This window comes from Equus przewalskii, chromosome 14 (genome assembly GCF_037783145.1).
Source record: "Equus przewalskii isolate Varuska chromosome 14, EquPr2, whole genome shotgun sequence".
In the NCBI taxonomy this organism is placed as follows: domain Eukaryota; kingdom Metazoa; phylum Chordata; class Mammalia; order Perissodactyla; family Equidae; genus Equus; species Equus przewalskii.
This window is the reverse complement of record NC_091844.1, coordinates 36,830,538-36,857,410: the sequence shown is the minus strand read 5'-3', so window position 1 is coordinate 36,857,410 and position 26,873 is coordinate 36,830,538. Positions and strand designations below refer to the sequence as shown.

Sequence of the window (26,873 nt, the reverse complement as noted above, 5' to 3'; positions counted from 1 at the left end):
TTATTACTGGCTTCTTTCACTGAGTGTGTTTCTGAAATTCACCCATGTTACAGTGTATATTAGCAGTTCATTCTCTTTTATTGCTGAGTTCATCCTTTTGTTCTTTTTTCATTCTGTTGTATGGATGAACACAACTTATTCTCCAGTTGATGGACTTTGGGTGTTTCCATTATCTATGAAATTAAACTGTGTTCAGAGGCGCCTCAGAGTCACTGTAGCGTACCCTTAGGATCAGCTGCTGACGTAGAGCTCAGAACCACCGTGTTGTACCTTTTGGGGAAAAATTTTTTAGCTTTCTCGGGGCTGGGATTCCCTTGGCTTGTGTGTCCTTGGTGCAGCATCCGCGTTAAGGGAGAGGCAACCAAGGTAAGTCAGAAACCAGTAAACCAGGTGCCGTCACAGCTGCCTGACGACTGACTACCAGATAGGCCTGTCCAGATATGCCGCCTCAGCTCACCCTGGTGAGTAACTCTGCTCCTGGAACAATGGCCCTTCTGTGATTAAAGAAGTTCGCAGAATGAATTGGACTCTGACCGTCTACCACATTCCAAAGCGATGAACCAACTGAGGGCTAAGATGGGAACCTCAGCTTCAGCTGAAGTTTGGGTCAGACATGTAAATACAAGGGGATAAAACAAAATGTAACTGGAGTGTCTCCAATTTATCGTTCACCCAGAAAGTGGACGATGGGTGCTGTATCTCTCATGGGAGGAAGGGGAGATGGGGTGACAAGGCTGGAGGTCTCAAGTTAGGCCCAGCAACTGGGTTTGCTGAGGCCCAGCTAAGAAAATTGGACAAAACAGGAGGTGTGGCCATCCACAGAGTTGGACTTTCAAAGTGAATCCTCCATCCCAACCCTCCCTTCCTCTCCACCCCCAAATTATTGGAGCAAGAGGAAAGGTAAGACTGGGTCCCCCAATCCAGCCCCTCTGAAGAGATCCACAGCGAGCCACGAGATTCTCCTGTCAACCACGGCCCCACCTTCCTTTTTTGTGTCCCCATGTAGTTTCATAGGACATTTCGTGCCTTCTGCTTGTGGTTACCAGCAAACTCAGAGATACGTTTGCCACCCAAATGTGTCAGGTGTATGAGACCTTGTCACCTGGATAATCTATTCTGACTGGTCATTTCCCTCATCCTAATTTTATTCTGTATTTATATTTCACTGATGTACTGTTTATTTCCTGTAAGCCACATCTAATCTTTTGTGGAATGAGGTGGGATATGAATAAATAAATGCCATAAAGCCTGACCTCGGAACTAAATTGAAACAATCCATGTCTCTTCTGTACTCCACCGTCGCGCCTGCGTCCCTCCCCCCCCCCCCCCCAACAGGGGCGGCTGCTACAATGGCTCCTTCTTCCTGCGGAAAGAGTGGGCAAAGGGGAGGTTAGCTGTCTCTGGGGCTGATGCTATCCAGGCTTGTCACCAATACTTTGAATATTCACTCATTCATTCATTCAGGTATCTACTGAGCACCTAATATATGTCAGGCCCTGGGAAATAAGATCCCTGCTCTTGTGGGATCATCATTGTACTGGGCGAGACAGAGAAGCCAGTGAGCAAAGAAATAAATCACATGATTTCAGGTAAGTGCTTTAAGGAAAAATAAGTGAGGGTCGGGTGATTCATTGTTTTAGCTGAGATGGTCAGGCAAGGCCTCTGGGGGGAGGGTGATGTTTGAACAAAGACATGAATAAAGGGAAGGAGGTGAGCCAGAGGATGCTCTGGGGAAAGGCTCTTCCAGGCAGAAGAAACAGCCCTGCAAAGGCCCTGCGAGGGGAATGAGCTTGATCCATTCTGGGAACCGTAAGAAAGTTCCAGGGAGTGACTGGAGCACAGCAAGTAAGGAGGGCAGCGGCAGGAGACGAGGAACCGGATCGTGTAGGGCCTCACACTGTGGCAGAGTTTGGAATTTATCTGAGTATAATGGGAGGCTGTTGAAACCTTTTGAGCGAGAGAGTAGGGTGAACTGATTTATAATTTTAAAAGATCTCTCTGGCTGCTGCATGCTGAACAGACTGAAGTGGAGCCAGCGTGGAAGCAGGAGGATTAGTCAGGAGGCCCCTGCATGGCGCAGGGCGGGTTGGACCAGAGCGTTAGTGGAGGAGATGGTGAGGGCGGTCAAATCTCACTAAGGAAGGAAGATGCTGTTAAGTAAACTGTGGTGTGCCATTGATTGTAAGACGCATTCTGAATTCATAGATGTTGTCGTATGTATCTTAGAATCGAAGAACTATGGTAATCAGAGAGTCAAACCCAAAAGCCTTGCTAACAGATCAGATGTAGAGGGGTGAGGAAAGAAGAGGAAGCAAGGTTGATTGCTAGGTTTTTGGCCTAAGCTCACGGTGAATGATAGAGCTATTGACTGGGAACAGGAAGATAGGGACAGACAGCACGGGGACTGTGGGGAGGGGTGGGCAGAGGTGAGGACTTGTTTTGGCTGTGTTGTGTTTGAGCTTCCTGTTAGGCAGCCAGGTGGAGATGTGAGGCAGACTTGGCCAACTTCACTTGAGATATGAGGTTGGAGCTCGGGGACGTAAGGGTGGATTTATAAATTTGGGAATCCTCAGTGGTGAGACGGTTTATAGCCATGAAATGGGGTACAATGACTCTTTTCCCCTTTTCTGGCAACCCCCAGAGACCCTCTCAGCCCACCATGCTGCAGAGAGCAGAGGGTAAGAGCGAGACGATCTTATGTCATGTCGTATCCTGTCTTCTCCCTAAGACCCTTCTGTGTGCCCTGTGTGGGTTTCCTCCAAAAGGCAAAACCTGAGACAAGGGCTTTTATGCAAGTAGTTTATTTTGGGAAATGAACCCAAAGAGCCAGGGTGGAGGACAGTGGATGATGACATGAGGAAGGAGGGAAAGCCAATCCAAGGGTACTCGATGGAGCTGTGGGCAGCATGACACTACTGGGACTTCCTGGGGAATCACATAGAATGCGCCTGAGAATTTTCCACCTGAGACTCTGGAGAGGGGAGTATTTATCCAGCCTGTCCCATATCCCATCGGTCAGCGGCTGCCCTGAGAGTGTTAACCCTCTCAGACTCCTGGGTGTGTACACACCCCAGCAAGGCTAATCAGGCTCTCGCTGGCTTCCCACTTGGCAGTGGCAGGAAGTCCCAGGGTAGAAATTCTAGCAACAGATGCAGGAGCAGCTGAAGTGAGGTGCCGCCACACTACACCTGCTCACAGCTGGTTGCAACAGTGGCCAGAGCAAAGAATGGGCCAAGGGACAAGAGATGGGACGTGAAAGATGTCTGTCAGCGTCTCCTGAAACCCTGTTGCAAACCCAAGTCAGTGTTTGATGGTGTGTGTCCACGAGGGCCTAGGGATACATGGACTACAGAAATGTAGCGCAAAATGAGACAATCATGCAAGGTCAGGTGTATTTAGGACTTTTCCTCCAAGTACTGGAGGTAGGAGGCTTTTCAGAGCTGATTCACTTCTTACTATGAATCAGGATTAAAATGCTTCATTCCAACCCTGTCTCCTTTCCCCCGAAGACACAGAGGACTTTTCTCCCAGGATGGAAGCTCTCCTAGAGTTTGGCAGAATCCGAGGTCCTGATCATCTGTATTTGTGACTTGAGTGGAGATGTGTGACTATTGTTCCTGGTCTGGGGACCTTTGGCCTCTCAACCAAAAGTGGCTGGGTGACATCTTCTTTGACCCAGAATTAGTTTCACTTAGCCCAGATCAAGGTCATATTGCCTGGGAATTGACACTATCAGCTGTGGCTTGGCTCTGTGCCAGGAGCTGCTGCAGTCAAGTTGGGACTCATCACTGGTAGGCGTCTGCAGGATGCTCTGAGTGCTCCGAATGAGGTCAGCCCTGCGTGCAAGGTCGCATAGCAGAGACATAGAATTTCTCAGTGTGCTCTGATCTGGTCTCTGTGAGCTCTTCTAGTAGTCACACCTTCACCACTACCACCACCACCACCAACAACAACAACACTACCAGTACCGCCATCACCACCACCTCTATCACCACTACAACAACTACCTCCATGACTACCACCACCAACAATGACACTACCACCACCACCATCACTACTACTACCACCACCAACAACACTACAACCACCACCATCACCACCACTGCCACCACTACCACCACCACCACTACCAACAACACTACCACCACCACAACCACCATCACCACCACCACTGCCACTATCACCACTACCACCACCACCACCACCACCACTATCACCACTTCATATTGTACCAAAATCTTCCATGATAATTATGCTAGTTTATATCTGTAAACTATATATATATATATATATATATATATATATATATATAAGCACCTAATGTATGGCAGACACTGTTCTTAGCACTTTCCACATAATAGCTCCTTTAAGCTTCACATTTAATATATAAAAAAATTTTTTTTTGAGGAAGGTTAGCCCTGAGCTAACATCCGCCACCAACCCTTCTCTTTTTGCTGAGGAAGACTGGCCCTGAGCTAACATCTGTGCCCATCTTCCTCCACTTTATGTGGGACACCTGCCACAGCACGGCTTGACAAGTGGTGCATAGGTCTGCACCCAGGATCCAAACCAGCAAACCCCAGGTCGCCAAAGCAGAACGTGGAAACTTAACTGTTGAGCCACTGGGCTGGCCCCTTAATATATAAATTTATATAAGTTTAATTTATATATAAATATAAAGCCTCACATTTTCACATAATAGCCCATTTAAGCTTCAACAATGCTGAAGGGAGAGTACTGTTATTATCATTGTCATCTCCATTTTACAGATAAGGAAACTGAGGCATAGAGTGGCTGAATAATTTGTCCAAGGTTAACTAGCTAGTAAGTGGTAGAGCCAGGGTTCAAAGCCAGGTAGTCTGGCCCTGGAGTGCAATGTTTAGCCATTACTCTCTGAGGCCATGTTCCTGTAATGCAGCCCTGTCTCCTTGGACAGGGTCGGTGGGATGGATGCAACTCCAGTCAGGATGTTAAAGGAGGGGCATGCCCTCCTTACCCCATTCCCCCATCTCTCTGGCTGGGATGGAGATAGGGTGGTGGGCCATCTTGGAGAAAGCAGATAAAGGCAATAACTGAAATTTAGCAAAGCAATAAAATAGAAGGAAGCTGGATCCCCGACGGGATGGAGCCCCTTGATCAGTCCTGGACTGCTTAGGGGAAATCAACTTATGCTCAGTTTAAGCTTCTGTTATTTCAGGTCTTAATGACAACAGCTGACTCAATATCTGTAATGATACAGTGGGCAAAGTCAATCTGGAAAGCAGAGGTTTGCCAGCAACATAGCCACCTGTTCCCATCTCAGAAGCTGCTGTCTGCAGCTGTGACACGCCAAGGGGCCAGTTCTGTCTCTGTGTGAGGTTGGAGCTTCTGAAGCCTACTGTGCAAGGCTGCACAGACCAGACTTGCAGGCTGGAGCGGGGAGGGGCCCATCTCCATGACGACAAGGTAGTGATGTTTTTATTTATGTAGAATCCTACATGCCCCAGTAGTTTTTATGAGCATAAAGCAGAAAATTATCAAACCAGAGCAAGACTTCTTAAGCAAAGAGCTGACACTCCAAAAAGAGGCCTCATCTCACAAAGCAGGGTGTGTGTATATTTGGAGAACATAAGATCACAGGAGAAACTAGGTAAGCCATCTGATCTGATCTGAGGTCTGGGGAAGAGAAAAGGAGAGTGAGATGAAAGAGGCCAGACTGAGTTGAGAGGTTTGAGCATGGTTTGGGAGGTGCAAAAGCAGGATGCAAGTGTTTTTTCAAATCTCTTTTTCATTGAAAAATCAATATATAGTGAAAGAATTTTTTTAAGCATTTACGATCTCACTAATCTTTAACGGAACTGTTTTTTAATCTTTTAAATATCCATCTCTTCTAGTCTTTGTACCCATAATTATCAAGCTTATCTACAAATCTATTCAACTTTTTTCACTTCTAATTATACTTCTCCATATTTCTACCTACTCATTGCAGTTGTTAGGCAAGTCACTTAATTCACAGAGCCTCAGTTTCCTCATCTTTAAAACAGGGCTGATAATACCTAGGGACTTGTCTTAAGGATTAATTGTAGTAAAGAGGGTCAAACACCTAGCAGAGTGCCTGCCACACGGTCCCTGTAACCCAGAGGCATCCTTTCTCCCCAGAGAGTTAGATAAAGTTTCCCCAAAACTTCAATTCAAGGGCCCTGCGAGTTGAAAACATCCCGTACAATTCTGTGAATTCCTAACAATAAATTTCCTCAAGTTTCTCTCTGCCTTCATGCTTTGAAGGTACCTCTCGTCTATTCACACCAAACCAGTAGAGGAGTATCTTAAATGAAGGCTGTGGGTACATAACACTAGACAGCAATAAAAAAGAGGAAACCACGCGGATACACGACAACATGGGTGCAGCTCACGGTCGTAATCTTAGCTGGAAGACGTTAGACACAAAATAATACATACTGTATGATCCCCTTATGTAAAGTTCCAAATCAGGCAAAACTAATCTATGAGATGTCAGAAGAGTGGTTCCCTTTGGGAGAAACAGCTGGGAGGGGAGACACGGGCAGTTTCTGGGGTTCAGGTAATGTCCTATATTTTGATCTTAGAGGTGGTTACACAGGTGTGTTTACTTGGTAAAAATATGTCACACACTTCACCTCTGATTTGTGCAGTTTATTGTATGTTCTGCTTCAATTAAAAGTTAATTAACAAAGTAAATTTGAAGAGTCAGAGGAGAAGATTCCAACACAGGATGCCTGGCTTGCTGTGATCCCTCTGGCCCCACCCTACTGCCTGCCATCTCCTCTGTGGGGTCCAAACACATTTTTCCCCTTTCTCAGGCAGACAATTACTCCAACACTTAGAGTCCCAGGAGAGCTCAGAGTCTGCTCTTGAGTGTCATGTTGAGGAATTTCTTCGCCCCCAAATTCTTTTCTCCTTCATATCATTGTGATTGACTCCTTTATGTGTGGGTATTTTTTCTTTTGGATAGCTTTCGGAAGTGAAAGTACATCTTTGTAATTTTTTATTCATATTACCACTTCACTATTTTCGCCACTTTATTCCTTATTCATATGGTCACTTTACTTTCTTAAGATGGCTGTCCTCAGTCACCCAAGGCATCTTCATACACACCCAACAGTTTGTTCTCTCTGGTCTGTAGACAAGGAGAAAAGACCGCTTCTAAGGACAGGGGCCTGCTACTCTTAGGCCATGGGCCTGCAGGGGACAGTTCCCTGACAGTGATGACACTTCTCAAGAATGTGGGGTGATTGTTCGTGTCAAACACGTCATCATCATCCACATTCACACATTCCACACACTGAGTGCCTGCTCCGGCCTGGCGCTATACTGTGTGCTAGGATAGCATTGCAGTGGTGTGTAACCAGCATGGTGATCTCCACTTCCTGGCAACGGGACCCACAGATGAAGGGTCACACATGGTGGAGTTGGCTGATGCAGAAATGAGGGAATCCTCAACTTCCCTGTGTGCCATCATTATAGGAGATCTATCTACCAGACTCAAAAAGGAGTCCAGAATCACAAACATCACTCTTATAGACGATGAGTTACTTCTTGGCAAATGAGTCCTAAGAGGCTCTGTTCCTTTCCTTTTAGCTACAATTCAAAAATTCTCAGTGGAGATTCTGATTGGCCCTTCTTAGGTTATCTGCTCATCTCCTAGACTAATCACTGAGGCCAAGATGGTGGAATCATGCAAGGGGCAGCTTCCATTTGGACCACATGATTCTTAGGGAAGAGGGAAAGGCACCCCAAAACAAGGGGGGCATTTTCCAGTGGGAAAGAGAGGTAGGTGTTGGACAGGCCAAACAAGAAATGATCTTTATAACACGGTGGCATGTGTGCACACACACGAAGATGGACTCGGTCTTAGCTTCAGTTCCCCGAGAAAGAGAGCCTGAGACAAAGATTTGAGCACAAACAGTTTCTTTGGGAGGTGATCTGAGGCAACACAAGTACAGAAGTGGGGAAGGGAACGTGTCCACGAAGGGGATGTTTTCAGGGGTAACTGGAGCTTAATCCCACAAGACAACACTGGAATCTACACAGGACAGTCACCTCGGAGTTAACCCGCCTGAGTAGCTGTTTCTATACCAACTACCATCAATTACTGGTGGAGGGGTGCTCTGGGGTTTAGAGGGATGTTAATTCTCTGGAACTTCTGGCCTGTCATTAGCCAGACAGAGCAGGCTCCAGAAGCCAGAAAAAGCCCAGCCCTGGTGCAGCTGGAAGTCTGGCTGGTGTTCACACAGTAGTAAGGCCCAGGGGAATGTTGCACGGGTGCTGACAGTGTCTGCTCCACACATGCTTATGTTTCAAGGGGAGAGACAGCAATGGGCAGCGCTGTGTCTTTATATGTGATGTCAAGGGCACAAGGAACTTGCGTTCTCTCTCAGGGTTCACGAGGGTGAGTCTCAGGTCACAGTGGCTCTTGGGGGATGGGCAAAGGAAGAGCTTTACCTGAAAATCTGTTGTTTCCACCAGGGTGGTTCACCTGCAGTGCTGGGCAATGCTGTCACGTGCAATGACCCTGAACATAGCGTTCACGTATAGGCACGCCTGTGGGTCTCTTTCCATGCAGGATGAAAACCTAGCCCTGGCCTGGCCAATCAGTATATTTCATGCCCCTAGCCACAGCATTTGGTTCAGGGATGGACTTACAGCCCACATTGGTAAAATTCAGCATTAATCCTAGGATGTTTGCTGGAATAACCAGAAAAGGGTCCTCTCTTTCTGCAGATTTGATCCTGAGAGACTGTAAGCCTGGAGCATTTGGGGGCTACTGTGTAAAGAGAGCCTGCCTGAAGAAAAGCAAGGGAAAAGAGGAAAAGAGCCAAAGGTAATGGAGAGACTTAAGGCTGAGGACATCATGTGAGCTGCTGGATCCAACTATGCCTGAACGCCGACAAATCCACTCCTGACTTTTCGGTTACATGTGTGAAAATGAGTGCCCTGTTCTGCTGAAGCAATTTTTTTTGTGTTGTTTTTCTATCATTCATACCTAGAAGAGTCCTGACAAAAATATGATATGAACTTGCAAAATAGTAAGATTTCCAGGTAAGGCCTGGTTGAAGAATCCAAGAGACTGTCAACTGCTCTTAATGCTTCTCAGACCTAACTTTCTGGAGCCTTGATGAGTGGCTATCAGCATCTTAAGAGTTACTGAGGCAACAGAATCAGTCCTTAGAAGTGAGTTTCAGCCTTTCCTTCTTTATTTCTGGTGGATAATTGATAGTACGCTTGCTAGAGAAAAGTCTACGTTGGCTAGTTGAAAAAGTAAGTAACTTCTAGAGGTTTCCCATGAGTTATAGGTCCATTATAGCTTTAGCCATAACTTTCTCTGCCTCTTTCAAGGCCAACTGGGATAAGAGATCAGAAGAAGATCTCACAATAATAGCTAACATTTTGGGGCACTTATTATGGGCTTGGCATAGTTCTAAAATGTTTCATATACACAAACTCATTTAATCCTCACAACAGTCCTATAGATAGGCACTATTATTATCCCTGTTGTACAGATGGGGAAGCTGAAGCCCAGAGAGGTTAAGTCACTTACTCAAAGTCACACAGCTGGTACATATTGGAGTCAGGATTCAGTCTAGGAATCTAGAACCTACACTCTTTTCTAATTGCCCCTCCTGGAGAAAGAAACAAAACCTGCTTTCCACTAATGCCATGGCACCAGCCAAGCACGTCCCTAAGCTAACCCCCTCAGATGAGATGTGGACCATATCTCTCAAGATGAGATGGGCCAGGAGGAGGCAGGCAAGCTGGGGAGAGAGGCTGCTTCATGGAATTAGTTGGAAATGCACAATATGGCTAAAGTCTTTGAGGATATTCTTGGGGAGCGTGGGGCCTAGCTACTGCTCACTAATTCCTTTCCTTGTTCCTTTCTCATTCCCTGAGGTGGCCATACCAAAGTGCTTTTGTCCCCTCCTCAGCTAATGGCCTCACCACCAAGAAAACAGGGTACGAGCCTGTCAAGCTCCGCTCCCATAAATTTACTGGTATCCCCAAATGGTCCTGGGTCCCTGTGTTCAGACTAAGAGGACGTGTCCTGGTCTCTCCAGGGCGGCTTCCCCTACGCCTGACCCTGTTCCTTGCTCCCTCTGCAGATCTCCCGGGCCTGGTTATTTTCTCGCTGCCCTAGCTACTTCTCACCAGTAACTCTGCTCAAGTCCCTCCCAACCTCGGAAAAAAGCACAATCCAACCACAAACTCCCTTTAATCGCCTCACTTCATGAGAGAGGCCTACAGAAGAGTTTTCTACTTCCTCATCCCCGTCCCCCTCAACCTGCTGCAATCCGGTTTCCGCACACCACAGCCCTCCCTTTCCAGACGGTTCTTGTGACAGGCACGGGTGCCCTCATCTTATTTGACTTCGCTACAGTGCTCAAGCCTCCTTCTCCCTTTGTGAGCGTGAGCAGTAGAGTGTGGCAATGAGCGCTGGCTCAGGAGACAGACTACCTGAGTTCGAATCCCAGCTTCTACCTGTGTGACCTTGGGGAGGCGACTTAATCTCTCTGCGCTTCACCTTCCTCCACTATACCACGGCACTGGTAATACTCTGCCTCATAGGGCTGTTTAAGGATTAAATGAGAGCATGAGGGTAAAGCCAGCATCTGTAGGTGCCATGTGTTCCCCCTCAGTCCCTCCATCCATCAGGGACCATCTCCCTCTCCTTGGTGCTGACTTTAGAGCCACCAGACAACCTTTCCAGAATTATTTGTCCCCCTTTGAGGTGGCCTTCAGGGAGCACACACGCTAGTCTAGAACATGTGTCTCCCAGTGCCCTTGGCGGTGTATGTTGCACTGCATGTCAATTAAGTTCTCTTCTCATTAACACTGTTTGATCTCAAGTAAGTCAGATCCTGAGATCTGATCATTTGTGGGTACAAACAAGGTGAGATTCCTGGGCCTGCAAAGGGTATCTGAGTGAGGAACTGACAATCTAGGGACCCCAAGCTTCTCAATCTACAACCAGGAGTGAGGGAGAATGAATCATCTAGAACAACTCCCAGTTTCTGCCTTGGGTGACTGAGGAGCCCACAGGAGGAGGAGCAGGTCCCAGGAAAGGGACCTCCTTTGCTATGAAGCGTTGGAGGGTTGGAGATGTCCCGCAGCCAGCCTCAAGATACGAACTTCATGTCCCCAACTAGGAGGACCTCTGAGAACCACTGTTGCGTTTGCTTCCGCCAGCACAACCTGAGATCTACTCACATTTTCTGCTTCACGATTCTTAGACCACATCGAGGTGTGGCTTCAGACCTCACACCTGTGTGAGTGTCAGCCGCAGGGGAGACTGTTGTTTTCTTCCTTCCACCTGGTGACGAGGTTGAGGCCTTCAGTTGTCCTTGCTGGCCCTTTCTGCAATTGGGTTCATTTCTTGTTTACACTTCTAGTGAGAGTGTAGCCCTTTGGTGTCCTACTCTGCCCCCTCCCCATCTTGGGTGTGTTTTCTTTCCTATAGATACATATAATAATGGTGGGTCTTACAGTCAGGTACCTTAGATTAGGGGAAATGTGGTACCTTCCTGAACACAGATTAATGGTCTTTCTCCCTATTAAGAGCCTTAGTGACTCTCTTTTGCCTAGAGTATGAAGTCCAACTCCTTAGCAACAAATTCAGGGCCCATTCTTTTCTTCCCCAATGCCACAGGAACCTTGAGTCTACTGACATCAGATCACAGCAATTCCCCAAAAAAACTACACTCGCCACTGTAGGTGACCAGTTCAGAGGGGCATATGAGGGATGCTGTGCTGCTGGAGCCTCATTTACAGAAGTCAGCAAGCTGGACCTGAGCTCCTCCTGCCTTCTGAGCTTCCCCTTGAGTAGTGGCTCATATTCAATTTTTCAACAAGAAATAAAATAATAACATCCCACAACTGGAAGGACCTGCAACTAAGATATACAACTATGTACCGGCAGGGGGTGGGGGGTGGGGGGGGAGGTGTTTGGGGAGATAAAGCAGAAAAAAAAAAAAGAGAAAGATTGGCAACAGTTGTTAGCCCAGATGCCAATCTTTAAAAAAAAAAAAAGAAATGAAATAATAAATTTTCAGATTGTAGCTTACGAAGATAGAACAATTTGGGGCAAAAGAAGCATTTAAAACTGGGATTAAATTTGGGAAATAAAGAAAGACAACATGTTTGGGGAAAATAATGTTATTTCAAAGATGTATAAGGATGGCTCAATGTACAGATATTTCAAACCCACATTTAAGTGGTTTCTAAATGTGTAATAGAAAGAGTTGATCTCACCAAGAAACGTAATACTTAATTCAAGTACAATTCTACAATAAACATTTGTTACAGTGTTGTTTAGCTTGGTTGTTGTTTTTTGTTTGCTTGTTTTTCACTCTTTATTTTGAAATAATTCTTGACACAGGAAATTGTACAAATGTTAAAGGAGGTTCTGTGTACCCCGGAGATTTGTTCTTAACAGATGATAGAAACCAATATCATAAAATATGTCCATAACATTTAAAAATTCAAAGAAAATGTAATAAAGAGGGATTTTATGCATTTTATGCCTCTCATATAATAAACTCGATAATCAAGTTTTTCCTAACTCAGTGCCCGCTATCTCCCACTTCCCTCAGGGCTGATGTGAGCCTAATAATTCACTGGATCTTAAAAATTAAATATCAAATCTTTAATAAATTAAAAGTAAATATTAAATTTAATGCTAATCTAGTGGAATCATGGAAAAAAGTGTGCTTGGAAACCCGTTATTTTACAAAAAGAGCCCTTCACACCTCCGGTCTGCATGAATTCCCTGCTCCTGCCTCTCAGGCCTGCCAGGACTGTCCTGAGGCTGATGACATGTTCCTCCCTCCGGAAAGCCTGCTCTAGAATTTCTTTCCTACAGAATCTCCTCATCTGGGTTCCCAGACTACTAGAATAATTCTTCTCAGTCATGTTGTAGTTAATTGTATGCATTGCTCTCTTGGTAGATTATGGGAAGCCATTCAGTATGGTGGGAAACACAAGTTATGGAGGAGACAAAAACTGTATTTCAGGTCCCAGCCACGCCATTAATCTCTCTGAGACTCAAACTTCTCATTTGTGAAATGAGAAGAATCGAGCTCAGAGTTTCTAAAGCAGATAAAATACGTTTGGCACAAAGGAAGACTTTGCTGATATTATCAACAGTGAAAAGATCGGGGGGAAAACTATTGTTATTTTTTCAACTAGCAGCTGTTTGAGTAAATGCCCTTAGCAGAATGAGAGAATTTCTCTTAGAAAGAGAACTGCCCTTTTGTCTAAGAAAATTACTTGTTTTTTTCCCCCACTTGGTTGTAAAAGTTGAGGCTCCCTAGGGCATGGTTTAGAAGGAAAAAAATGAGTTTAAATTATAAAATAATAATATAACCAAGAGTTAAATCCATCTGTTCCTTTTCTTCTTCTACGTGTCACTTCCCTTTTCTTCCTGAACCACTTGGTCTAAACCCACGAAGGAGGCAAGACAAGGTAGGTAGGTAGGTGAGAGTCCTCAACGGCCCAGAGCAGTGTGTTCAAGAGCCAGTGGGGTAGGGAGGGCATCCCCATCAAGGGACAGCCCAACATGCTGCGTCAGAGCCTGTGTGTGGTAAAGATGGCATCCAGGGGGGAAGAGGGTGGTGGGAGAGTTGCAAGAATGATTACATACCAGGGGACTGAATGACTTGTAAATACGTTAAGATAGTGGATGTCACTGTCAAAGAAGAGGGTTACAAATATGGAAAGAGGGAAAAGTGAAACTTGCAGTGGCTAGATCAGAATTGTGGGCATCAATGTGGACTCACAGTTTTCCATATGTACAGATTCAGGAATAAAAATAAACGTAAATGTATATGAAGAGAGAGAGATTGCTAAGTAGCATTTCATTGTATGAATATTCCACAATTGTTTATCCATCCTGTTGACAGGCATTTGGGTTATTTCCAGTTTGGAGGCCATTATGAATAAAGTTTCTGTGAACATCTTTACAAAATTCTTTTTGTGGGCGTATGTTTTCATTTCTTTTAGGTAAATACCCATGAGCAGAGTTATTGGGTCATAGGGCAGGAGTCTCAGTCCACTTGAGCTGCTATAACAGAATACCATTCGCTGAGTGGCTTATGAGCAACAGAAATTTATTTTTCACAGTTCTGGAGGCTGGGAAACCCAAGATCAAGGTGCCTGCAGGTTCAGTGTCTGGTGAGAGCCCCATTCCTAGTTCCTAGACAGCCATTTTCTCAGCTTTCTGCAGTCTCCAAATAAAGGCACTAATCCTATTCACGAGGGCTTCAGCCTCAGGACCTAATCAACTCCCAAAGGCCACACCTCCAAATACCACTCAATGGGTTAAGTTTCAAACCTATGAATTTTGGGGGGAAACAAGCATTCAGTTTCTAGCAGCAAGTCTATGTTTAACTTGGTAAGAAATCATTAAGTGATTTTCCAACGGACTGTTTTACAACCAGAGATGTAAGAGAGATCCACACGCGCACCAACATTTGGGGCTTTTAACTGTAGCCATTTGAATGGGTTTGAAATGATATCACATTGTGACTTTAATATGTCTTTCCCTGATGGCTAATGATATTAAGCAACTTTTCATGTACTTATTTGCCATTCATATATCTTCTTTCATGAGTTGTCTGTTCAAATCTTTTGCGCATCTTTGAAAAATTGGGGTGTTTACCTTTTAGTTATTGCTTTGTGAGTTCTTCATGTAGTCTGGATATAAGTCTTTTGTCAGATACATGCATTGTGAATATTTTTTGTACTTTGTTGCTTACCTATTTGTTTTCTTAATGGTTTCTTTTAATGACTAGAAGATTTTAATTCCCATGAAGTCTAACTTCTCTTTCTCTTTTCTTTTATGGCTGTTATTTTCTGTCTTATCCAAGAAAATTTTGCCTAATCTCAGAAAGATATTCTTCCATGTTTTATTTTGAAGCTCTAGAATTTTGGCATTTACATATAGGAACATTCTATGTTCCATCTTGAATTAAACTTTGTGTGTGGTGTGAACTGGTGATTAAGGTTCATTTTATCCGGTTCGGTTTATCGAGTTATTCCAGTACTATTTGATGAAAAGATTTTTTGTTCCGCATTGAAAATTCATGATGCCTTTGTCAAAAATCAATAAACTGTGTACATGTGGGTGTATTTCTGTACTGTCCATTCCGTTCAATTGATCTATCTGTGTATCCTTACCTAAAGAACACCCGATCATGATTATAGTAGCTTCATAATAAATATTGATATCAGGTAGTGTGAGTCCTCCATCTTTGTTTTTTTTAATCCCCAAGATTGTTTTGGATATTCTAGGCTCTATATTTCCATTTACAAATTGTAGGATCAAGCTGTAAATTTCTACAAAAACCTGTTAGGATTGTAATTGAAATTGTATTAAATCTTTAGGTCGTTTTAAGTAAACCTGACATCATAAGTATATTGAATCTTCCAATCCATGACACATATCTTTCTGTCTTATATCTCTAATTTCTCTCAATACTGTTCTGTTGTTTTTAATGCAAAGTTAGTATACATATATTATTAAATTAACTCTCAAGTATTTTATATTTTTGACTTTTATTTTCTAGTTTTTTGTTGCTGTCATATAGAAATATAATTTAGTTTTGTGTATTGGTGTTTTATCCTTAGGATTATCTACATAAACAATCCTGTCATCTGCAAATAAAGACACTTTATTTTTTTATTCCCAATCTTTAATTCTTTTATTTATTTTATTGTCTCATTGCACTAGCTAAACCTCCACTTGCAAGGTTGAATAGAAGTTCTTGAAATGGATAACTCTTTCTTTTTCCTAATCATAGGAGGGAAATAGTCAATATTTCACCATTGTACAATTTGTGAGCTGTAGGTTTTTCACAGATGCACTTTATCGGAGAGCTGAAGTTCCCTTCTATTCCTAGATTTCAGAGCATTTTTTTTATCATGAGTGGGTGTCGAATTTTGTCACATGTTTTTTCTGCTTCTACTGAGATGATTATATAGTTTTTCTCCTTTATTCTGTTGATATTGTGGATTAAATTGGTTGATTTTCAAATATTAAACCAACTTTATATTCCTGAGATAACCTCCACTTGATCATGATGTATTATTATTTTTACACATTGCTGAATTCCCTTTGCTAATATGTTGTTAAGGACGTCTGTGTCTAGGTTCACAGGTATATTGGTCTGTCATTTTCATTTCTCTAGATGTCTTTGTTAGGTCTTGATATCAGGGTTACACTGACCTCATAAAGTAAAATGGAAAATTTTCCCTTCTTCTCTCTTTTTGATAGAGTTTATGCAAGATTTTTATTATTTTTTTTCTGTAAATGAACAAAATTCACAAGCAAAATCATCTAAGTATAGAGGTGTTATTGTGGGAAGTTTTTGATAATGAATTCAATTTTTTAAAAAAATATTGATTATTTAGAATTTTCTATTTCTTCCTGTGTCAATTTTGGTAAGCTGTATTTTTCAAAGAATTTTTTTCCTTTCACCTAAGTTATCAGCTTTATTGGCGTAAAATTGTTCATAACATTCTCCTCTTATCATTATAATGCCTGTAGGATTGGTAATGATAGCCCTTCTTCCATGCCATATATTGGTAATTTATATTTTCTCTTCTTTAATTGATCAATCTTGGTAGGAGTTTATCAATTTTATGAAATTTTCAAAGAATCGATTTCCAACTTTGTTAAAAATCCCTACAGTTTGTCTTCCAATGTATTGATTTCTGCCTTTATACTTACTATTTCCTTCTACTTACTTTGGATTTAATTTCTTTGTTTTTCTTCCTTTTTAAAGTGAAAAATTGGGTTATTAATTTTAAAGCTTTCCTCTTTTCTAATATGATAGGGTTAATGCTTATTAATTTTTCTCTAATCACTGCTTTACCTGCTTTACTCCACAAATTTTGAAATGTAATATTGAATTTTCTGCTAACATTCAATCTGAATATTTTCCAGTTACTCTTAAAATTTCTTCTTTGATCCATGGTTATTTAGAAGTATATTATTCAGGGCCGGCCCGGTGGTGCAGCGGTTAAGTTCACATGTTCCGCTTCTGGGCGGACCAGGGTTCGCCAGTTCGGATCCCAGGTGCAGACATGGCACCGCCTGTCAAGCCAGGCTGTGGTAGGTGTTCTGCATATAAAGTAGAGGAAGATGGGCATGGATGTTAGCTCAGGGCCGGTCTTCCTCAGCAAAAAGAGGAGGATTGGCAGCAGATGTTAGCTCAGGGATAACGTTCCTCAAAAAAAAAAATGAGTGCATTATTTAATTTCCAAATATTTAGGATTATCTAGGTGGTTTATTAATTTTTAATTTAATTCCATTGTGGTCAAAGAACATAATCGGTAAGATTTCAATCTTTTGAAACTTATTGATATGAAATAGGTGCATAACTTACCTTTAGAAAGTGGAAAATGGGCATCAGAGACGGGTAGATAAAGTTCCATTGGAGTTAGAGGAGAGAGAGGTAAATTCCAACTAGGGTCAATCATGGAACACTTACGAAAGGAGGTGAAAGATGGATAGGATTGGGAAATAAGGAGATAGAGGACAGCACCTCAGGTAGAAAAGACTACAATTAAATTCAACTTTTCTTAAAGGGAGGAATTATGATTATTTTTTATGAAACCCAAGACCTCAGAGCACTGCTGAGAAGGTGACTATAGACTCATGGCTCCGATATTCTCCTCTAAGCTCCCTTCAAACATCTGCTCCCAAACAACCGTTTTGAATCTGGCCACCTCGTTTTAGACACTGAAGAAACACCACATACTTTAAACTAGCAATGCTGAGGGCCAGATTCCATAATTTGAAAAGCATTTTTCTTTTTATTTTAAAACCAACATTCTAAGATTTCCTTTTCTGCCTACAAATCTGGGAGTATAAGAAGCGAGATACACTGGGAAGTCTGTATTCCCAGTCACAGCCTCTTCCTTCTGGGAAGTTTAGAAATCTCACTGACATCATTGGAGAAAAGCTTTGCTTGTCGCTATAGTCATGTGGCAAGAGTCACTCTTAGAAGTGTCACAAGCAGGAGGCAAGTGCCTCCTGGGGATCTATGTCATCTGAAAATAGCTCCTGGTCAGAGTGAATAATGCAAGTGAGTTTAGGCCTGAGACAACTGTCCTTAAGCCATGCAGCATGAAGCCACTATTCACATCTGCAGGCATCTTGGGGGCTACAGCCACCATCCCAGATCTCAGGGCAGGGATGCAGTTTTCTTCCCCACTTCACATGCCCTACTCTCCAAGGTAAATTTCATGGCAGTCCATCAAGTGAATGAGCAGGTCCCAGCTGAGCCTCCCTCTTCCCTGAGCTCCGGCGCACAGCAGGCACGGCCTCGACCCTGCACTTCCCTCTGAGAGGTGAGACAGACGTTGTCCTTATCTTGATTGTTCCTTAGGGGTTGAGTTCCCAGTGTGGAAGGGTTGCTTTGGAAGGTTTTCTCAGATCTGCTCTGACGTGCTAACACCTACGTTGCCACCTCAACTTAATAGCCCTGCCAGCCCTGCTAGATGTCATGGGTTTATCTGTGTCACAGATGCCCTGGGAGAAAGGGGGTAAGGGCTGATCTGGGATAAGTATGAGCCCTTGATAGCTGACTCTTGAAAGACTGAGAAACCATACCGAAGTCTATCAAGACCTTCAGTTCCAGATAGAATCACTTAATATAATTACTGGCAAGAAAAGCATAGTCCAAAGTTAAGCTTCAGGTTGGTCCTCTGTGGGTCTAATGAAGCCTATTTGAAAAAACCAGCTTGCTGTTTCATTTAGCCTTGCTGAAGTCAGTGTCCTCTGGCTGGAGGCTGCATACAAGGCACACTAGCATGCCTGCCCACCTACATTCCAGCCACGTGTTCACAATGAAACCTGCCCCAAGGACTCCACCTCCAGGGAGTGGCCCCTCCCTGACTTTTGCAACTCCGAGTCTGGAAGGGTTCCCTAGCCAGGACGGTAGTGAAGATGAAACTCTCCTTAGAATGTTCCTCCTCAAAGGCACCTGTTGATTTTGTGTTAGTGACCTAGACAAAGAACGAGAGCTTCCTCTGGGAGTGCGCCATCTCCAGCGATGGCATCTGGTTGTGTTTGGGGCTGGGTGATCTGGACAAAGCCTGCCAGGTCAGTTCTTAACATTGGGCAGAAACCGGGCATCTGGTCCCTCAGCCTCCAAGTGAGAGGGCAGAATATGCTGGCTGCGGGCTAGAGGCCCCCTGAAGTTATTAGCTTGGATGAGTTTTAGGGAGTTTAGAGACAAACACTTCAAACTTGAGTCTGATACCTTCTTCCTGATGCATTACTTTATGTTGCTAGTCCCCATAACAACTCATCAACGACCTTTCCACTTCCCCTTCCCTGCTTTTGTCTCTCTTTGTAGAGGGGGCCAATATTTGAGGAGTAAAAGATTTAGAAGCATTGGAGCTGAGACTGAGAACTAGAAAGACGCGCAAGTGAAAAGCCTAGATGCCTAATCGGGCCCTATGGCATATGTTTGTCAAGGGAGAGGAGGAGGGAATGCTGATAACCAGAAAGGTCAAGGGAGGCCTCCTTGCAATGCCTCCTACAGATTCTGATAATGCATTTATAAGCCAAGTCAGATGTTACAGAGAGCCATGTTCCAAATGTAATGGGTTTGACAAGCTGGGGTAACGTCGATGTCATACTTGTTTGAGATGTTTCCAGCATCCTCCCAGAATGTGCTCAGAGCAATAACTATTACATCAACCTCATCGAAACAGGAGTGCCCTGGAGTGCTCCACCCTCCGACTTTAGGGGTTAGGCTTTGTACATTAGCATACATTTCTGACACTTACTAGAACTCCCTCCTTGTGTATAAGATGCTTTGGCTCCAACATAATTGGTTTTCATTTAAATGCCAAAATATGATTATATAACCTTGATACAATTAACAGGTCCAACTTGATTCAAGCCTTGCTCAGGAATGAGCCAAATAGTCACCTAAATAATAATCAGAACAAGACAAACCAGCCTTGCTGGTCGCCAGTGTTGGATTGAAGGGACTTCTAAGTCATCAGATGGAGTTGATGGATCTAAAGGTCCAACTCCCGAGACTGTGTTCACTCGCCTTTGAGGTCCAGGGGTGTGGGTCTGGGGTTCTCTCGCAGTTGCCAGTGAGGGCTCTGACAAGTCCTCCCTCTTTCCAACTTAGCAATGATAAAATGGAGCCCAGGAGATGTTGTGTTGCCGACCCAGGTTTGTTCCATCAGCTGAAAGTGGAGTGAGGGCTTAGGTTCAGCACAAAGGGCTGCAGAGTTCATTTGATCCAACTTCCCACCCAGTTTAGGAACCCTTGACTGTCGTTACACCTCTGCTTGGCTTCTGTCAACAACAGGAAACCCATTACCCCCATCAATCTTGGATGCCTCCAACTATGATAATGTCTTCTTTGCTTTGATCTCAAGCCTACTTTCCTGTAACTTTCATCCAAAGATCCTTTTATCCTGAGGCTTCCCAATGTCATTTCTTAACTTTCTCAACTCACTCCTTCCAAGTAAATTCTGGTTCCCAAACACCTTGCTCTGCTGAGACATGTTAAGCAGCAGCTTAGACTCATGGATTCTCAGGAAATCCCATCATGGACTCTGCCTTGACTTTTGAATGCTTCAGCTGCCCCACCATTAAACACCACCACTGCCCCAGACCTGGTGGGGGTCAGAGGAATTAAGGAATCCAGCACAATGTTATATAAAGTCATTTTGAAGACTAGAACAAAACTGTAGAGGAAAATGACACAACTAATTAGAGCTTTTGCCAATAAGTGATATACGTTGAATTTTCTGAATTTTTTTTCTGAATAGATTTTTGTATCAAACTGATAATGTCATTTATGATTCGTTCTCTAATCATAATACTGTGAAATTTTCATAATGAAAGACCTGGATCCCAAGGAGGGCCAGTTTGTAGAGGATAACCCAGTGTCCTGATTAGACGTTCAACAGGAAGAGATTAGAATTCTTCACAGTTTACACATGCCATGGCACCCAGGATGCTGTACTATAGGAAACTGTGTACCTGCCTGTTTTTGTCACTAAACTGTGAAGTCCTTGGAGGTAGGAAGCATATACTCTTCATCACTGTGCCCTTGGAGTTGGCACAAGTGGGGTCTCAGCAAACGTTTGTTGGATAAACTGATTCGTAAAAGGTTTTCACACCCTGGTTGGTTTACCAGTTCACAGGAGTTAATCAGTGATATATTCTGACTTCAGCCTCACACTGTGCCTTGCAGCACACCTGGGTTCATAAAGGAACATGTCCTATATTGGAAATCCCAACGTCTAGATCAGGAAACAATTTACAGTACAAGAGAATTGCTCGCTATAAAAATTACTCACTATAAAAAAGGAATTGCCACATAGCCCTTCTAAACAATGAGCTCCCCTACAACATTTGAAATGATCCAATTTAAAAGATTTTGGTCAGTAATTCTTGGGACCATGTATCGCAAGTGGATGATACCCTATGTAGCTACTAAGCTACATCAGTATATGGTGAATGATGCATTTGAGTTCAGCCCTGCCAACCTCAGGGATCTGACTCGATACCATTTTGATCTTTTCCATCCTTCTATTGCATATACCATCCAATCAAGGGGCATGGAGGAAAAGCGAGAAAGAAGGACTTTCAGCAGTTTGAGGTAAGCTCCTTCATATCCCTGAGCTCTAGGCAGGCAAAGCCTGGAGAGCGTGGCACACGAAGGCCCAGGCTCCCTAACCTTGGGGACATATATGAACCACAATATGTCAATCCAAAAGGTCTCTAGAGTCAAGGGAAGGAGATCTCCATTTAAATCTGTTATTTAATTACAACAGCCACCCTGTGGTGCATTTTTAAGATAATAATGCTGAAGCTTAAAGAGATTCATGTCTCCCAAAGTCACTCAGAAGTGAGGAGCTGGGCTTCAAACCCAGGCCTGCCCATGTCCACACAGGGAGAACCTGAGCTTCCAAGGCCCTTCCCAGAGCAAGTGCATCTGGCCCACAGCCTCCTGTGAGAGAAGGAGCTTTGGCTTCTTGGAAAGGACAGCTATTGCCTTCAGGTTTTGATTTCTTACCACAGATCCACTGTCAACCCAGAATTCCTTTGCTTTCTGCTTCTATTTGTAAATTACTTAGAAACACATGTCTGGGAATTGAATTCTGATGTCAGGGGGGTGGGGAAGACAGCTCTTGTGAGTAAAGTCCTGGAGAATACCTGTCGTGGATGGTGAACTGGGTTTTGACCCCATTCCACTATCACCTCTTCCACTTTCTTTCCATGTCTTCCTCTGCCTCCTCCATCACCGCTCAGCCCATGGGAGAGGAAAGAAGCCACAGTGATCCTGGCATCCCCAGCCTTCAATTCTGTCTTTGCAGATGTCAAATAGAGACCTTGGCTTCTAGATAACCAATTTGGAGTTTGACTTTGTCGGACCCTATAAGCCAAAAAGAGGGGGAGAGAAAATCTATCACGAGTCCCTCATCACCTACAGCCTAAGGGGGAAGTGATATTTTGGGAATAAGGATGTCCTTAGGTGGTCTCTTTTCTGGCCTTTGCCTAGAATGACCCAGTTGTGAGGCATGGGAGATGACCCCAGGATGGCTGGGGTGAGCCTGCCCTCTGGGAAGGAGTGGAGTTGGAATGAAATGGGTAATCAGTTTCATTTCCCATTGTTCACTCCAGCCAGGGGAAACTTTGTATAAGATGGCTCTGGTCATATTAGCCGCCCACTAATAATCCCATTGCCTTAGCTGCAGAATCATGGCCCTTTACCCCAGCACCCCCCACCACCCAGCTACTCAAGTCTCTTCCCCAACTGTGACTCTGCCCATGCTTTGCCCTCACTCTACCTATCATTTATCCTGAAATACACCACACTCTTCAACACCATTGAGACTTTGTCGTCCCTTCTTTATAAAATAATTCTCCCCCAATCCTCTCTTTGCTGTCTATACCCAGCTCAGATGTCCCCTTCTTGTTTTAGCTTGCCACAGCTTGTCAGGCAATATGAGTTACTCCCTCATCAGAATTTCCATAGCACTTTGTGTATCACTCTACATCGCTTGTAACATGATATGAGAGTATTTCTTCATGTGTCTGCATTACTGGTTGACGATGCATTCTTTGGAGAGGAGGGATCATTTCTTATTCCTACTTACATCCCTGGGACCTAGAACATAAGAGGGGCTCCATGAATGCTGTTGGAAAGTGGCAGCAGCAGCAGCAGAGGAAGATATATCTTGTGCTCCAAGGGTCCCGGGAAGCACCTTGGAGCCAGGAGCACAGGACAGACTCCTGAGTAATGGGATATCATCTTTCCTTACCGCATTCTCCAGTGGGGCTCAGCTAGGGTCCTAGAGAAGACAGTCCACCAGCTCTAGTCCAAGGAGGGCGTTCAGGGGGCAATGTTTGGCTTGGGGGCTCAAAGTGTCCTTTGGAAGGACATCAAGGTTATTTTTCAAACCCATGATGATGGCTCCCTAGGAGATAGGGGTAGACAGAGAGATGGAGTTGCCATTTATGATCTAGGTAACTTGAAACAAGTTACGCAATCTCTCTGAGGCACAGTATCCCCATCTACACAAATGGGGAGATAAGGCATACCTCATGTTCCTGTGAAGATTAATAACTACTATTTAATAAATTTATATAGCACTAAGGGCTCTACAAACATCACCCAGTAAGAAAGCAACAGAGAGAGAATCAGAACTTGAACCTACACCTTATGAAAAGGATGTGAAAAACTGCAGGACTACACAAATGTTAGCTACAGCTATTTATAGACAGTACATTTAGACCTCAAAATCTTTGTCTTTTTAGGAACTGAAACTGGGAAAAAAGAGACCTTTTTTCCTGGGCCATGGTAAATAGCTGTTACAGAAAGTGCAAAGGTGGGGCTGGCCTGGTGGCATAGTGGTTAACTTCATATGCTCCACTTTAGCGGCCCAGGGTTTGCAGGTTCGGATCCCAGGCGTGGACCGAGCATCACTCGTCGGGCCACACTGTGGTGGCATCCTCCATAAAATAGAGGAAAATTGACATAGATGTTAGCTCAACGACAATCTTCTCAAAAAAAGAAAGAAAGGAAGTGCAAAGGTGAGAGGGTGGCAGGGATGGCTTGTTGTCCAACAACAAATTGTGCCTTGCCTTCCATAAGCTGAATTATTTCTAGGAAGTGGCTGCCCAGCCATAGATTACATTTCCTGACTCTCCTTGCATGTAGGTGGGGCCATGCCATAGGTTCTCCTATGGAATGTCATCAGAAATGACAGGTGTCACTTGCAGGTCAAGATGGTTAAGAAGAAGGTGTGAAAAGCCAAAAGGTAAAAACAGCCCAAGTGTCCATTAGTGGATGAGTGAATAAACAACATGTGATGTAAATGTACGATGGAATATTACTCAGCCTTGAAAAGGAAGGAAATTCTAAGACGTGCCACAACATACGTGAACCTTGAATACATTATGCTAAGTGAAATAAGCCAGTCACAAAGGGACAAATGCTGTCTGATTCCACTTACATGAGGTACTTAGAGTAGCCGAATTTATAGAGACAGAAGGTAGAATGATAGCTGCCGAGGGCTGGAGGAAGGGAGATGGGGAGTCAGTGTTTAACGGGTACAGAGTTTCGGTTTGGGAAAATGAAAAAGTTCTGGAGATGGATGGTGGTTATGGTTGTGTGAATGTGCTTAATGCCACTGGACTGTACACTTAAAAATGGTTGAAATGGTAAATTCTGTGCATATTTTACCACAATAGAAAAAAAAAAAAGGAGAGGTTGTGCCTTCTCTCCATCTGCCAGTTAAATGCAGAGAACTTCTAGGTCCCAGGATTGAAAAGCCCACACAAAGAAAGGAGCCATATAACAAAAAGCCACTTGGTGACTAAGAATCTGGCGCTGGACTCTTACTGAGTGACAAGTAGACTTCTAATGTGTTAAGCCATGGAAATTGGGGTTTAATTTGTTACAGCAGCTAGTGAAACACTAACTAACACAACTTGTAGCCAATACTCATGGCTGATGTCACAGGATGATAACACTGCAACAAGGTCCCCTGAAATTAAGATGGGGGATAGTTTTAGAGTTTGGTTTGGGGCTGAGGAGACGCTTGTGCTGAAGGCTCACCTTCAAGTTCAGCAGTCCTCAAAGACTGAGTTACAACCTCTTGGCCGCAAGACGGAGTCCAAGCACTTTTTTACTGAGGAAACCCAAAGGATTTTCTCTCCTTGAAAGACATATCACCCATTCAGTAATAGAAACTGATGGGCTTGGCATGTAGGAATGCAGAGGGGAAAGGGAACTGTGGCCCTCAGTTGGCTGGGGCAGAGGAGAATCTGTACCCACACCCTCTCCCAGGCCAACCGTGCCCAGGGGAAGTGACTCCAGTTGGGCAGCAGCCTTAGATGAGCATAGCATTGAAGGGACCGGGGATTGTCCTGTCTTGTGCTCAAAAGACAATTGCTGGTGGGAACTGCACTAGGGCTGCTGGCTACGCCACAAACTCCAGGATCAGCAACAAGAGGAGCCCCAGCCTCAGGAACCTAGTGGAGGTGGGAGCAATGAGGACAGGCTCTGGGGCTCAAACGGGGTCATGGAATCACAAAATGGCAGCAATTATGCAAATTGGCTGTCCAGGCTCCAGCTTCCTTGGCTTTGGCGGCTGTCCAGGAGCCCTGGGTTTGGCAGCGACTGAGGAGCCCCCCAGCCTCAAGGCTTGCATCTGAGGTGGTTCCAGTGACCCAAGAGACCAAGAGTGACCTCGGGTTTCAGATAAGCATGCTGGGAACCTGGACTTCTCAGGCTCATCACAGGACAGTGACCTCAGGAAAGAGAGAAGGCCATCCTTGCAACAGAGAGGCTGAAGCAGGAGTCAAACGAATGGAATGGGTAAGAGAGATGTAACCTCATTTCAGTCTCAATTTTGCAAAGGATTTATTGTTGTGATGAATTAGAGCGATTCAAAGTTACCCTATAATGACAATACTCTCACGTGCATTCTTCCTGCGCTCCTGAACTGGAGAGGAAGAGGTGGAGTCAGGGCTAGGGAGTTAGGAATTGCACACAAATTTGACAGTTGTGTCAAAATCTGGCACTGTCCATAGGGGTAAGTCATGCAGGTAAAGGTCATGTGAGTTGCATTCAAATAAAGGTTGAGAAAGACTTGTTTTTATAGACTTTTTTCAGGAATTCAATGTTTGTTAAATGCATGAATGCCTCCCTATTCCCCATCATAGCTTAAAATCTCCAGAATTCTCCCGCAGGGGCCATCAATGCTGCTCTTGGCTCTTACCTCTCCTTAGCTTGCCCCAGGCACTCACTGTGGGATGTGACACCAGGCTCTGAGGCATTCAAAGATGACAGACTGCACCACATTCAAAGAAAAGATCAAGTGCAGACCCTGCCTTTCTTTGCAGCCTCTGTCCCTTGGAGTCTCTTGGCGTCAGTCCCCCATCTTCCTAAAAGCTGGTATCTGTTTCTTTCTCCAACTCTGGGCTAATTTTGCATTTTCCTTCACTAACGCTGAAGTGGAGTCTAAGCACCCTGCCTACGGTCTGAGCCCGATTAAAGAAAGCTGTTCTGGCTTTCCTGGCATTTTTCGCATTCTCTTAAGCCACCTCAGCCTAGGCCTTGTACAAAAGCCAGCTGATAAGTGTATGAAGCCAGCCTTTGAAATGGTGCCAAGGTCACCTGGGTCCCTTGCTGCTTCCCAGGAGCCAGTCGCAGGGACAGCACTAAGCAGCAGCCCCGCCCACCGGCCTGACCTGGGCAGGGCCCGGCTGAGAGTGGAAATCTTTAGGAAGGAGGGGCCTGTCCCTGGTCAACCAGAGGCTGACTCAGAGCTGCTAATCCAGAATCCCAGTTCCACAACACGAAGAACACTCT

At 44.3% G+C, this 26,873-nt stretch overlaps 1 long non-coding RNA gene across 1 annotated transcript; it reads left to right on the top strand.

The window, feature by feature from the left end:
- Window positions 1-549: 549 nt before the first annotated feature.
- On the top strand, window positions 550-12,324 carry LOC139075543 (uncharacterized). The gene is made up of 4 exons (XR_011526032.1): window positions 550-900; window positions 1,465-1,589; window positions 8,740-9,189; window positions 11,660-12,324. It is a non-coding gene; the product is annotated as an uncharacterized lncRNA (long non-coding RNA).
- The last annotated feature ends 14,549 nt before the right edge of the window (window positions 12,325-26,873 follow it).